The following is a 15,595-nucleotide window of genomic DNA, read 5'->3' on the forward strand; positions in this document are numbered from 1 at the left end:
ATTGTCAGACTGAGTGTTTCGATCCTTCTTGGGTTCACAGGCAAAATATTTCTCAATGGTACTCCTCTTTTTTCTCTGTTTACTCATTTTCCCAGCCTGACCTTGGTTTTGGGGTGCTTCCTGAGCTTTTGGGATACTCTCACAAGGATCCCAGTGCGAGGCTCTATCCTCCCTCCTGGTCTATGAATGATCATAAGCGTCCCCCTCTGCCATGGGGCTGAGGTGGGGGAGGCCCTGCTGTTCTATGGGGGGCCTAGACTGCAATCAGGATCTGAATGTGGTCAGAACCCCAGAGTCCTGTTAGAGGGGCAGAGGACAGAGCTCTGCAGTCTCTCTCTTCACTCCCCTCCCTAGGTTCAATGGGCTCATGCCCTGGGGGCTCCTGCTTACCAGCTCTGCCTGCTTCTGTTTCCTGGATCTGGACTGCCTTGGCTGTCTGCCCTGAAGGCTGGGGCTTCATGTGCTCGCTCTGGCAGAGATCCCCCATGCTGTTCCCCCAAGTTGTGCCCAATGCTCCCCGGGGCGTAGATCAGGAAACTCCCCCGCTGCTGTGAGCTGTGGCTCCCAGCACCCTGGGGCTGCCTCCAGGAGGCTGAAGTTCTTTCACTCTGGCAGGTTGCCCCTCCAACTCCAGGGAGCAGAGCCTTTCTGCTCTTTTCCAGGTTACCTTGAGTAGGAGAACTGCCTCACTGGGTCCCTCTGTGGGTTCTGTCTCTAGAAAATTTAGTTAGAGTCCTTAGTTTATAAATTTTATGAGAGAGCGCCTAAGAGAGGATCCTTTCTTCTTGCCATCTTGGCTCCACCCCCCAGTTTTGTACTTTTTAAAAATATTTTATTTTATTTTTCCAGTTGCATGCTATGAAAGTTTTCTAACATTCATCCTCTTGCATATTTATAAGTTACACATTTTTCTAACATCCTCCTCCCCTCAGCGGCAGTCTAGTAAAAATGTTGAACATGTTTTTAACATGTTTACATATTAGTCATTTTGTATATGAGGTGTTAGGACTATGGGACAGGAAGAAAAAACAAAAGAAGTTTTGTATTTTTTTTTAGGTTTTTGCAAGGCAAATGGAGTTAAGTGGCTTGCCCAAGGCCACACACCTAGGTAATTATTAAGTATCTGAGGCAGGATTTGAACTCAGGGACTTCTGACTCCAGGGCCAGTGTTCTATTCACTGCACTGCCTAGCCGCCTCATAAAAGAAGTTTAAAAAAAAAACTGAACATAGTATCCATTCAGATTCTGTGGAGTTTTTTGTTTTGTTTTGTTTTGTTTTGTTTTCCATTGGATATGGATGGCATTGTCCATAATGGTCTCCCAGGGTTGTCCTAGCTCTCTGAACTGAACAGCTGATCCATCATAGTTGGTCAACTCACAGTGCTGCTGTTAAATAATGTACAATATTCTCTTGGTTCTGCTCCCTTTGCTCATCATCATCAGTTGGATTATTTCTTTCCATGCTTCTCTAAATGGTTTTATACTTCTTGTGACAAGCTGTTAATTCCCTTTCTAATTCTTTCTTCCATTGCATTCATTATTTTACATTCTGTTCCCTTCACACTCTCATTTCATTTATAAAAGCATTTTATACTTTTCCCAATACTGTTACTTCTTAACTTTGAAGAAATCTAGTTGAATTTGTGCCTAAGTTGTGCTTTTCTTTGAGATGTTTTTTTGGAGTCATTTTTTCCCCTGGGTTTGTGTCTTGAGGGTCACTGTAAGCATAGTAGTTTTTTTATGGTGGCATTTTTTTTGCTTGCTTATTCTTTAACCCACTTCCTGACTTTGGAGTTTATATTAGGGCCAGGTTCTGAATACTTCTGTGGGGAGATGGAAGGAGAGTGATATCTGGACCGGTCCAACTGTTGCTTTCCTGAGATCTCAGGAATAGCTTAGGCTGTGTTCACAAAGTAGTCTGATCCAGGACAAAGTCTGATCACGCCACTTTGGTCTGAGTTTGGGTCTGAGCCATAAGCCTGTCAGCTTACCTAATTTGGACTTTCATTAGACTATCTATTGGCTATTATCAGTCAGCCGGAAAATTCTAATGATGAAATGACAGAACAGAACTCCCTTGGTCTGGGATTCTTTCTCTGGCTATTCCTCTTCAGATTTCAGACTGGGGTTCGAGCCACTGCTGCTTTCTTCTGAACTTGCTCCATGCTCCAGATACATAGCCTAGGGCCTGTGACTACCCCTTACTCTGGTGTAATCTCTTTTGTCCCTGGTCACAAGCCTCCTCCTCTTGTCAGCCCTGGAGGGATAGTGAGTTACAGAGATGCCAACTGGCATCTTTCCTAGCATCTTAAACAAAATAGGCCCTTCTAGACTGGACCTGGGACCCCCTCTTGTCTGATGCACAGCTTCTCCTCATTGTGGAATGCTCAAGACTTGTGCATCTTTGGCCAGACCCTAACCCATTGTCTGGACCTCTCTGTCAAGTCTCTGGAGTGACTCTGATCTGTGCTGAAAAAAATTACTCCTGATGTGATTTTTCTTGGATTTTAGGATTCTGTTTTCTAAATATGTTTGGATTATCATACATTATTTTTTTAGGGGGGTGCTACTCCACCTTCTTGGCTGTATTTAAGAAAACACAGAAAAGAAGCTATAGAAGTAAAACACAAGATAAACATAAAAACAGTATGAATACTAGAGCTCAGAATGAACTAGATACTAAAAACAAAAGGTATTTTTAGCTATCTTAGAGAAAATGAGATTAAAGAAGGTAAGGCTGTCCTTTGGGTAGATGCAATAATGATAATGAAGGGTAAATGTTTTTGTCTGCTGAGGAGAAGGATCTTTGGATTAGAAGGGATAGGGCAAAGGTGGTGAACAGAATGTTGATATCCAAGATAAATGAGAAGGTTGTAGGAGAGCTCCCAGTTGGCTTTAATGAACTACATTCTAGGCATTGAAAAAAACTGGCAGAACTAATTCTGATAAACTATTCTCAGTGATCTTGGAAAGATCATGGAAAAGGGAAGTTGGGCAACAAGATCAGAAAAATAAAAATAATTATAGTTTCTTCAAAAATGTTCATGAACAAAGGGAAAGCTTATCTTTTAATGTGACAAAATTCTGGAACATATTATTAAATGGATGATTTGTGATCCAGTCACCAAGGAATCTAGTCACTAAAAACTAAGGTGACATTAGAAACTATGAGCCACACCAGTCTAATCTCATTTCTTTCTTTTGATAGGCTTGACAGATTTGCCAGGTTTGATGAATAGACAAGTCAATCAAGGTAGCTGGATTTCAGCAAAGCATTTAACAAAGTCATTTTCTGGTGGCAGACAAGATGGAAATGTGGGCTGACTGATATTTCTATTAGGTAGGTTTGGAACTGGTTAAAATATCCCAAAGACCTTTCATTAATAGATGAAGGAATGTCCACTTGGGGAGAGAACTAATGGAATATTTCAAGAGATCTGTCCTTGACCCTGAGCTGTTTAAGATCTATATCAATGACTTTAATCAATCAATCAACAAACATATATAAAGTGTCTATTATATCCTGGGCACTATGCTAGGTAATAAGAATACAAAACCAAATGAAACAGTTTTTGCCCTAAAGGAGCTTACATTCTGTAGAGGAGATAATCCATATACATATGTGTATAAACACACATACAGATATTGCATTTATATAATAAGTGCATATTTAGATGAAGTTCAAAATCTGAAGGTAAAACATGTTGAATGAAAATATTTCAACAGATTAGAACAATGGGTCAAATCTATTAGGATGAAATTTAATGAGGTAACTGAGAAGAGTTTAATGAGAAGTGTTACATTTAGGTTCAAAAAATCAACTTCACAAATATAAATTGAAAAGGATGTAGCTAGAAAATGGTTCTTGTGGAAAAAAAAAAGATCTGAGAGGGCCTAGCATAGTGAAGAATAAGAGGCTCACAGGAAGTAGCTGTGTAAAGACCCCTGAATAAAGAAAATTTTAAAATATGAGAAGCCTTGATTTTGAAACCAAAAAGTTTCTGTTTTTGTATTTTTTCTTCCTCTGAATTTTCTATTCAACTGTCCAGTAAGTTTTCTGAAGATGAGGTGATGGAAAAGTTTGTATTTCTATTTTTCAGGTTATTGGAAATGACCCAGTAGAGGAGGAGAGCAGTACTGAGCACCAGAGCCCAGTTCAGAGTGCAGAGAATATCCTCTTATCAGTATAGAGTTTGTCAAGAGGACCAATGATAAATGTGGTGCTATTGTGGACATTTCTAAAATGTGGCAGGGTGACAAGATGGTTTCATTGAATTGCCAAGTCAATTTTTAAAAAATTTTTTTTTAGTTTTTTTTGCAAAGCAAATCGAGTTAAGTGACTTGCCCAAGGCCACACAGCTAGACAATTATTAAGTGTCTGAGACTGGCTTTGAACCCAGGTACTCCTGACTCCAGGGTAGGTGCTTTATCCACTACTCTACCTAGCCACCCCTGCCAAGTTAATTATGCAGAAGTCACATGAACTTTTATTCTCTGTCTCTATCTTTTTCTCTCTCTCTCACACACACACACACACACACACACAAACACACACACACACACACACACACACACACACACACACACACATGCACACACAAACACACACACCTCACCACCACCACCACCACCACCACCAAAAAAGATATATTTACAGTATTCTTTACAAATTGGTAGTAGTAATAATATGACAATAGTCCTTTATGCTTATCTCTCCAAAGAAAAAGGTGCAAAATGTAGAACACATTTATCCCAATAATCCTCTGTTCCCTTATTTATTTTTTGTAGAATGAATTATTTTAATTTAAGGTATTCCTTAGATATCTAGGACATATTCTTGAACTGCCGGTACTGCCTCTCCCTACTATTTCAAATACCTAGGAGGTCCCAATTTATTTTTGTACCTCCAGACCACTTTCTTTTGCTCCATCTTAGGAGTAGCCCATCCATCTTAAGACCATCTAGTCAGTATAAATAGTTTGTTCCATTTCCTCCTGCCAATAGAATTATTTGGTATTTGAGATAACCTTTCTTGAATGTCAGGATATAAAGATCTATAAAAATAGGGCCCTAGAATGTCCATCAATGGGTAATGGCTGAACAAATTATGGTATATGTATGTCATGGAGCACTATTTGTTCTTTTAGAAACCAGGAGGGATGGGAATTCAGGGAATCCTAGAGGGATTTGCATGAACTGATACTGAGTGAGATGAGCAGACCCAGAAAAACATTGTACACCCTAACAGCAACAAGGGGGTGATGATCAACCTTGATGGACTTGCTCATTCCATTAGTGCAACAACCAGGGACAATTTTGAGCTATCTGCAATGGAGAATACCATCTGTATTCAGAGAAAGAATTGTGGAGTTTGAACAAAGACCAAAGACTATTACCTTTAACTTAAAAAAAAAATCCGTTATCTTTTTTTTTTAGGTTTTTGCAAGGCAAATGGGGTTAAGTGGCTTGCCCAAGGCCACACAACTAAATTATTAAGTGTCTGAGACAGGATTTGAAGCCAGGTACTCCTGACTCTAAGGCTGGTGCTTTATCCACTATGCCACCTAGCCTCCCCTATCTGTTATCTTATTATGTAATTTTGCTATCTCTTATATTATATTCTTTTTCCTTAAGGATATGATTTCTCTCTCAACACATTCAACTTAGATCAATGTATATAGTATGGAAACAATGTAAAGAGTAACTGTGGGGGGTGGGGGAGAAGAAAGAAGTGAGATTCGGGGAAAAATTGTAAAATTCAAAAATAAATGAATTACTAATTAAAAAAATAGGGCCCTAGAAGGAGAGGGCATCTCAGATCATTAGAAAAATCTAAGATCCACTTCATTAAAGGGGACCATGGGACCCTTTAATAAAGAGTCATTGGTCCAGTCTTCTTTTTTTAGTATCTTTTATAGTAGGTGGGACAAAACCTATTTAGTAACTGCTCTACATTATTTTTAAAACTATGCAACTTTTCTCTACTCCTAAATTTTCTTTTGTTCTTTTCTGGGCACCGTTTATTTTGTTTTTTAATGCCTCCCTCCCTCCCCACCCCTTCTTAGAGAAGATTATAATTAAATACCACTGTGTGTATATGTCTGTGTACACATATACACATTTATACATACACATGTGCAAATATTCACACATATCCATATATGAGACCATAGTGTTTGTTTGTGTGTGTGTGTGTATGTGTGTCTGTGTATGTGTATATATTTGTCAATTCTTTTTTCTTAGAGGTGGATAGCACCTTTTCCCATTGTTCAAGTCTTTCCATGTTTTTTAAAAACCATCCAGCTCTAAGGGGTGGCTAGGTGGTGTAGTGGATAAAGCATCAACCCTGGAGTCAGGAGTACCTAGGTTCAAATCTGGTCTCAGATACTTAATAATTACCTAACCCCATTTTGCCTTGCAAAAAACCTAAAAAAAAAAATCCAGCTCATCATTTCTCATATCACAGTATTTCAACAAAACCTACGTAGCCACTCCCCCAGTTGAAAGACATATGTCATTTTAGCCAACTAATATGTGGAATATGCTATCTAAAAGTTGTTTCAATTTATATTTCTCCAACCAATAATAACATAGAGTATGTTTTCATGTAACTATATGTCATCTTAATTTCTTCATTAAAAAAACTACTTGTGGGCTGCTAGATGGCACAGTGGATAGAGCACCAGCCCTGGAGTCAGAAAGACCCAAGTTCAAATTTGACATCAGACACTTAATTACCTAGCTATGTGACCTTGGACAAGTCAATTAACCCCATTGCCTTGCAAAACAATTGCTTGTTCATATCCCCAGATAGTTAATTAATTGGGAAATTATATATATATATATATATATATATATATATATATATATATATATACACATATATATACATATATATTTATAAATCTAACAAAGTTTTGAATATATTTCAGAAATGAGACATTTATCTGAGAGATCATCTATGAAAGTTATTTTCCAGTTTTCTTATTTCCTTCCAATCTTGGATACATTTGTTTTATTTATACAAGAACTTTCAAATTTAATATAGTCAAAATTATCCATGTTATTCCTCACAATGCTCTGTTTCTTTATATATAATATATGTATTATATATAAATCCATGAGTCTGGTAATAAGATATTATATTCCATGTTCTCATTTTCTTGTTTTGTTTCCCTCTATATTGATGTAATCTATCTATTTTAACCTTATTTTGGTACATGGTTTAAGATATTGGTCTATGCCTAATTTCAGCAAGAATGTTTTCTAAATTTCTAACAATTTTTTAACCAAAAATAATGAATTCTTATCCCAAAGATATTCATATCTTATATTTGTCAGGCAGTTAGGTGGTGGAGAACACTAGCCCTGAAGTCAGGAGGACCTGATTGAAATCCAGCCTCAGACATTTAATAATTACCTAGCTGCATGACCTTGAGCAAGTCACTTGACCCCTTGCAAAAGGGGAAAAAAATCTTTATATTTCTCAAACACAAGGTTACTTTAATCCTTTACAACTGTATAAAGTATGTCTACTTTGTTCCATTGATCTACTTTTTATTTCTTAGCCACTGCCAGATAGTTTTGATATTTATTGCCTTATAATATAGTTTAAGGTCTAGTACTTTTAAATCTTCTTTAACATTTTTAAAAACTAGTTTCTTTGAAATTCTTGTTCTTTTTTCCTTCTAACTAAATAAATTTTGTTATTTTTTCTAATTCAGAATAATTTTTCAAGTAATTTAATTAAGACAGCATTGAATAGATGAGTTAGATAAAAATTGTCCTTTTTATTATATTAGCTTTGTTGAGCCATGAATAATTTACATATCTCCATTCATTCAAATCTAAATACATTTGTATAAAGAGTGTTTTATAATTATGTTCGTGTAGTTTCTGGGTCTGTTTTGGCAGGTATACTCTCAGGCATTTTATACTACCTAGTTATTTTAAATGATCTAAAACAATGTTAAATAATAGTGGTGAGATATTGTGTAGTTTTCCTATGTTTTTTTAAATTAAATCTATTTTAGCTTTAACTTTTTCTGAGATAGTAATTGCTACCCCTGCTTTTGTTTTACATCAGCTGAAGCATAATAAATTCTACCCCAGTCCTTTATTTTTAATGGTGTGAATGTCTTATTTTTATTCACAGTTTAAAATTGCTTGTTGTGTGTTTTCCTCCACCCTATTTTTCTTCACTATCCTTGCTCTATTTACCCTTTCACTCCTTAAGTATCTAATTTACTTTTATCCACCACCTTGCCCTCCTATTCCTTAATTCACTCACTCCTCTTAAGAGCCCTTCCTTTATCCTCTCTCCTATCCTCCTAATTTTTAATCTTATATACCCTTTTAAAAATTCCTCCCTCATTAATGCACCCTTGGTGGAGTTGTGAACTAATCCAACCTTTCTGGAGAGCATTATGAATTTATGCCCAAAAAGCAATAAAACTGAATATATCCTTTGACCCAGAAATATCAATCTAGGCCTATACCCAGAAGAAATCATAAAAATAGGAAAAGTCCCACATGTTCCAAAATATTCATAGCAGCTCTTTTTTGTGGTGGCAAAGAATCAGAAATTGAAGGGATGCCCATAAATTGGGGAATGGCTAAACAAGTTATAGTACAAGAGTACTATGGAATATCCATACTGTGGGAATGATATAAAGACTAGCAAACTGCCTTCTGGGGGGGGGGGAGGAAGCGAGATTGGGGGGGGATTTTTAAAAAAATTAAATTAATGTTAAAAATTTAAAAAAAAAGAAACCATAAATGGTCAGACTCTGGAGAAACATGGAATAATTATGGGATCTGATGCTGAGCCAAGGCAGCAGAACCAAGAGAACAATGAATATATTAACAACAATATTTTGAGTTGGTGCTTTGATGGATACAGGACAAGTATATGAATTGGATTTGAGTGAGGGGCTGCTGTTTCAAGTCATCAGTCCTACTTTCTCTTCCAGAGTCATCTGGTTCTAGTGACCAGATATGAATCAGGACGACTGGAGATGGCCTTAGATAACAGACAATCAGGGTGAAGTGACTTGCCCAAGGACACACAGCTAGTAAATGAGGCTGGATTCAAACTCCCATCCTCCTAACTCCAAAACCAGTGTTCTATCCACTACACCAACTAGCTGCCCCAAGTAATGATAGTCTTAATACTAATAACAAAGATTTTCACATATAATATGTATACAGTTTGATCTTATTTCCTTATAATTGGTCTTTAATGTTTACCTTACATTTCTCCTGGATCTTATATGTCAAATTTTCCATTGAATCCTGGGGGGAGGAGAGTGTTTTGTTTTGTTTTGTCATAAATACTTTAACGACTCTCAGTCTATTAAATGTTCTTCTTTTTTTTAAATTCATTCAAGATTATAATGAATTTTCCTGAGTAAGTTGTTTTTGGTTGCAATCTAGTTCTTTTACTCTTTGAAATGTGATATTCCAAGACCTATGATCTTTTAGTGTGGAAGCTGCTGGGTCTTGTGTAACCCTGATAGTTACTCAGCAGTTTTTGAGTTTTTTCTTGTAGCTTAAAATATTTTCTCCTTAACCTAGGAGCTTTGAAAGTTAGCTATGATATTGCTGCATGTTTTTCTCCTGGGATCTCTTCCAGTGGTGATTGATGAATTGTTTTCTATTTCTACTTTACCTTCTTGTTCAATTCAGAGCAATTTTCCTTAATAATTTCTTATAACATTAAAATGTCCAGATAAAAGCTTCAGGGGTTCCAGCAAATGTGAATAAATTCACTTAAATGATTGATTTTGACCCAGAAGAATTTAGGGACAAAAAAATTATTTACTTATTGCTGTGGTTAGCAGAAGCTAAAGGAAAGCAAGATTAGCAGCAACAAAGGTAGAGAGGCAAGAGAGTTTAGATGGGGAGTCACTCTTCCCAAGAATGGGCTGGTCTCCCAAAGAAAGATGAGCAACTCAACTGAGGAGAGGTGAGCCTTTAAAGGGGTAGGAAGATGACATAATTTAGGTATAGGTAACTTAGTGAACAGAGATAAGGTAATTAGTGATATATTGATGAGGTGATAGCAGCTCAAAGACTAAATCCTTTTGGGCTAAAGCGGGGATCAATTGTTTTGTTGAAAGAGACTTGTCTTGTACCTGGGGGCAGCAATTCACTGAGTCCTTGCCAGGGAGGGTAAGGTACTTTACTAAAAGTTCATTGCCTCCCATCCATAACTTGAACAATGGGATGAGGGGAACAGAATATATAGATCAATGATCTTGAGCAATAAGATAGAGGTCAGTGTTAAATGTAAGATACATGATCAGTGCATAGGGAATAGATTAATTATAGAATATATTTCTCTTTAATATTTCTTCTACTTCAATATCAAGATTCTTTTTTCATAGTAACTTCCAGGTGGTCCAATAATTTTTATATTGTTCTTCCACGATCTGTTCTCCAGATCAGTTGTTTTTCCTAATGAAAGCTTTCATATTCTCTTCTATTTTTTCATTCGTTTGATTTTGTCTTATTATTTTTGGGTATCTTATAATGTCATTTGCTTCCCCTTGCCCAGTTCTAACTTTCAAGGAGTTATTTTCTTCCTTAAGTTCTTGGGTTTCTTTCTTCAATTGATTCTTAATTTTTGTGGATTGCTATTTTTCCCTAATTTTTTCCACTATTCTTATTTTATTTTTGAAGTTTTTTAAAAGGTTTTTCCAAGAACTCTTTTTGGGCTTATGACCATTTGACATTTCTTTACCCAATACCGACAATAGCAACATTTTTCTTTAAACTTCACTTTATTCTTCTGAATATGAACCCAGATCATCTCTATCCTCCCAATAGCTATCTATGGTTGTATCTACCTGGAACTGAAACTAAGACCTCCACTCTCCTGTGAGTGACCATAGCCAGCAGGGTCCCTGCCTACTCTCCTACTCTCCTAGTGTATGCTTCCTTCTCACCCTAGAGCTACAGCTTGGGATCATGTCTGGTCAGCACAGTAGCGCCTGGTGTCCAGCTACAGAGGAGGAGCCTTCAAACTTCCTCTGTGCAGCTGTTTGATCCCCCCACACTATTTGTGAGGTGAAAGTTCCTGAGTCTGAGGCTTCAAGCAGATCCAGATACCATATGAGTTTGTTGTTTGTTGTTCTGCAGAATTGGCTGGGAGGTGTTGGCACTTCAACTGGGCCAAACCACTGCCCCAAGGTCTCCTTCAGCTGTCTCAGGAAGGCAATTACTTTTGTTTATTTTTGCCTCTGCATTCACTTTGGGATATTATGTCTTATTTGTTGGGAAATATTCAGGGGAGCCTGGAATTTTCTGACCTACTCCACCATTTTTCCCAATCCTCAAGACAATATTTCTTAAAAATTTGGATTTCTGCCTTAGCAGTGAATTCTTGGGGTTGGAATAGCTGAGTCCCAACAGATTTCTCTTAAAAATTAGGATTTATATGTTTTGAATATAATAATTCCTACAAACTTTAAGGGAGCAAAAATAATAGTTTGCATGAGAGGAGCTCAACTACTAGAAAAGAATAGGTTTTATAAATCTCCAAATTAGAAAAGTACAATAGTATAAATCATAGGAATATACATACCTTCTTTTATCTTTACTGGTTGCCATAGAAATAATGGCACATGGTGAAGAATGCCCAGTGTCTTGGAACTCTCAACTATCTGTTGTATATGACCGTGATAAATAAGTTATCTCTATAACATTCTCAAATCTCTAGTCCTCAGTTAAGAAATTATGACACAAGCAACAACAGATCTGTTGAATGTAGATCAGCTATTAGGTCTGCTTTTAGCTGAATTTAAATGAGTGTTTCTTTTTTTTTTAATAAAAGGAATGAAGGTGGCATTGGAGTTAGACAATAAATTTGAATTTACATTATTTTAATTTTTTCCCTTCTAAGCAATATTCATTGAACATTTATTGAGCACAATTTTATGTTGCTCCCTTGCAATCATGTCAAATATTTCCATATTGGTCATTTTGTACAAGTGTATTTCACTAGTGTTGGGAAAAGGGAACAATCCAAATTACATTTTCACAGCATCCTCATTGAACTGCTGCTTCACAGTCACTGGGGGGCACCATCGTGCAGCCTCTGACCAGTTCAGCCAGGCCCTCCCTCCACAGTAAGTCCTTGCAAGGTTAGAAAGATTAAAAGGGGACCCTTAAGGTTCCTTAAGAGGTAAGGCTTTTTATTGTATTTGAACAAGCATTTGGATATTAACTGGGCAGACCATTCCCTTCAATCTAGAGCTAGCTCTCCCTCCTCACCCTCCCATTTCCTAGTTCATATTGTCCTCTTACTGAGCTGCATGTCCACATTATGTCAATGCATTTGTTTGCTTTTCTTCCTATATATTCTTTGATTGAAGGCAGGCAGACTTCCAAGATGCAATTAATTCTCTAGACTGATTCAACATTACATTTTCCTTCATTTCTACTTACTCAATATCTCACATCTTTATTTCCCAATATCTCAAGTGAACTTCAGAACTAATTTTCTTGTGCGACTGACTTATTGGAAAAACTTTTATTCCTTCCCAGATCATAATGGAAACTTTCAAGGTATAAAGACATTTTTTCATCTTGTCAGGAAAAATTTTCCAATTTGATTACTTAAGGGCTTGTAAATGCATAGTGGATTTCAATTCCTTAAGTGGATTTAGCTTCTAATCCACCTAGACTATTGTTTTGTTAAATCATTCACAAAAGAAACTAGGTGACAAGGTAAAATATTCTCCTAAAACAAAATTTTGCTTATTTTCCTGTTATTTGCTTTATTTAAACAAATCTTTCTTTCCAAGCTAGAAAGAAGAGTTAATAATTGCACTAGAGAAATTTTCACCAAGTTAGGTTCTAAGGAGCAATAAATGCTAAAATTCACAGATAGTTTAGCCTTTATTTTTATTAATATATTTTATTTCTTCCCCATTACATGCTAAAACAATTTTTTTAACATTTTTCAAGTTTTGAGTTTCAAATTCTATTCCTTTCACCTCCCCCTGCCCCTGCCCCCAGAAGGTAAGCAATCCAATATAGGTTATACATGTGGGATCATGTAAAACATTTCCATATTGGTCATTTTATATAAGAGCATTTTAGCTTTTATAAAAACATCCAAATCACACTTTGGAAAACAAATTTCCTTTCAGTTCATACATTTAGTATCTCATTTGCAATTCTATAAATTTCTGCAAAGGGGAAAGGGATTTACTTCCTTTTTATTTGCTTCTCTCTTTTTGCATTGCCAACAAAGTCTGAATTAGGAACACAAAGCTGAGATTACAACTTTTGCAAACTTGGAAATTTTTAGCAGGAAAAAGTTGCATTTCCAACATTGCCAGAATTAGGAATACAAAGTTGAACCATAGCTTTTGAAAGTTTGGAAGTTTTCAGCAGAAAAAGTTCCATTCTTTCTAGGCTTAACAAAAATTATCTCCTTCTGAAAGTTTAAACAAAAAGTCAGTAGAAGTTATAGTTTGTGGTAAAGGAGAGCTTAGCTTAGAATCAATTCTGTTTTAACCTTTACAATTGTTTGGCCTCTATTGTTGGCCATTTATATGGACAGAGTTCAACAAGTACAGATGGAAAGACCAGTCCATGGGATTTTTTTTTTCTAATTTGCTAACATTGTTCTGGAACTAGGTCTGACAATGATCACAGACCACTCTGTTTATGTCAGTATTATGTAATTATTTGGCAAAGGAATTCAGAGAATCTCAAAATGAAGACTGACTTCTTAAACTGGAATTGAGGCTTGTATCAGCTTGATTTCAATAAGGATACGGAACAAATCAAGGCTTACATCATCAGCTTTGGGCCATTGCTGGGTCATCCTGGTCCTGATTCACATCTGGCCATTGGACCCAGATGGCTCTGGAGGAGAAAGTGAGGCTGATGGCAGCACAGCCCCTCACTCAAATCCAATTCATGTGCTTGTCATGACATTACCTCCCTGATGTCATGGACTTCTTTGATATTGAAGGACAAACATCACCAGAAATGGAAGGGAAATTTTAGAAAGGGTGTTCAAGTCAATACATGGTCACAAAGAACAGATTTACAATCAGACAGATATGTTTCTTGCTTGTTTCCCTGCAGAAAATAAGGTGAAGGAGTGCCACATTTAGGGAAAAAAAAAATCCTAGACTGAACTCAGGTATTTACTCAGAAATAGAAGAAGCCCTCCCTTTGAAATATGAACTTTTTTCAATCACATGAGATAAAAGAGACAGACAATGCAGAAACAAAATTTAGGAAGCAAAATTCACAAGACACTAACTTGTTTCCGTGTTTTGCTTAATTTAAAGCACAAAGCCTGAAAATTTATCAACTCTTCTAGCTCTTTTTTTTAGAAGTTCTAGAATTTGTGTATTCACTTTCATGTGCATGCAGGAAAATCCTTGGAGATGAAAGTCTAAAGAGTCTAAGCCAGCGGTTCCCAAAATTTTCAGGGTCCTTTCTAGCTACTGCCCAGATAAGCTAGAACAGGTTATAGATGTACAATTAAACACACACCATTGATAAGTGATGGATTGTGTGTTTGTGTGTGTGTGTGTGCATGCGCACACACATGCCTGCATGCACACACACATTCTTGCATATAGTCTCTCCAAAGCCAGTAAACCAGAGAGAAGATATACTTGCTATAAAGCAAGGAAAAGGTATTAATTAAAACAAAGGAGGAAAGAATGTGTGTTTGTATAACCACTTACATTATACACTTCTTTATCAATGAGTCAATAAGCATTTAATCAGGGAACTTTTAAGGGGGTGGTTCTCATTGTATTCTTATTGCACTCTTAAAACCATCAGGGAGAAGGGAGGTATTGACATAGACAATACAGTCAAAAGAGGTATGGGCAGAAAGACAAAAGACAAATGGCAAATAGAGGACAAAATGGAGTCAGCTATGTTAAATCCAATAAAAGAAAGAGATGCTTTGCTGAGAAATCATATAACAAAAATAACAATTATAGAACAAAGCGGAGTTACATCAACTCTTGATTTATTTATTTTTTATGTTATCTCTTAATTGACTTTTTTTAGTTCTTAAAAAATTCTCAGGGTGGCTAGGTGGTGCAGTGGATAGAGCACTGGCCCTGGAGTCAGGAGTACCTGGGTTCAAATCTGGTCTCAGACACTTACTAATTACCTAGCTGTGTGGCCTTTGGGCAAGCCACTTAACCCCATTTGCCTTGCAAAAATATAAAAAAATAAAAATAAATTCTCATTCAACACTGCAAAAGGATCAAATAATAAATCTTGTTATTTTCTTTATCCTTTAAGGCCCACCCAATCTGGCTTGTCCCTATATGTCTCATAGTTTACTTTCCAGGTTGTCCTACTGTAAGGGTGTATCTTCCTCTTGGGGCTCTGAAGAAGCCCTGTCCTGAGGACTGCTGACTGGATCTCTGTGGATGATTAACCAGCAAGAGAATGTATTCAGGTCAGACTAGGGTTATGAGCAAATCCTCTAGGGGACCCTAAATTGGGAGTAAATATTGATCCCTGGTGCTTTGATCATGCCGAGACAGCAATTGAGTTAACCCTAGAACTCTAGGCCTATCCTCCCTCCTTCTCTTTGGAG

This window comes from Macrotis lagotis, chromosome 2 (assembly GCF_037893015.1).
Source record: "Macrotis lagotis isolate mMagLag1 chromosome 2, bilby.v1.9.chrom.fasta, whole genome shotgun sequence".
Lineage (NCBI taxonomy): Eukaryota > Metazoa > Chordata > Mammalia > Peramelemorphia > Peramelidae > Macrotis > Macrotis lagotis.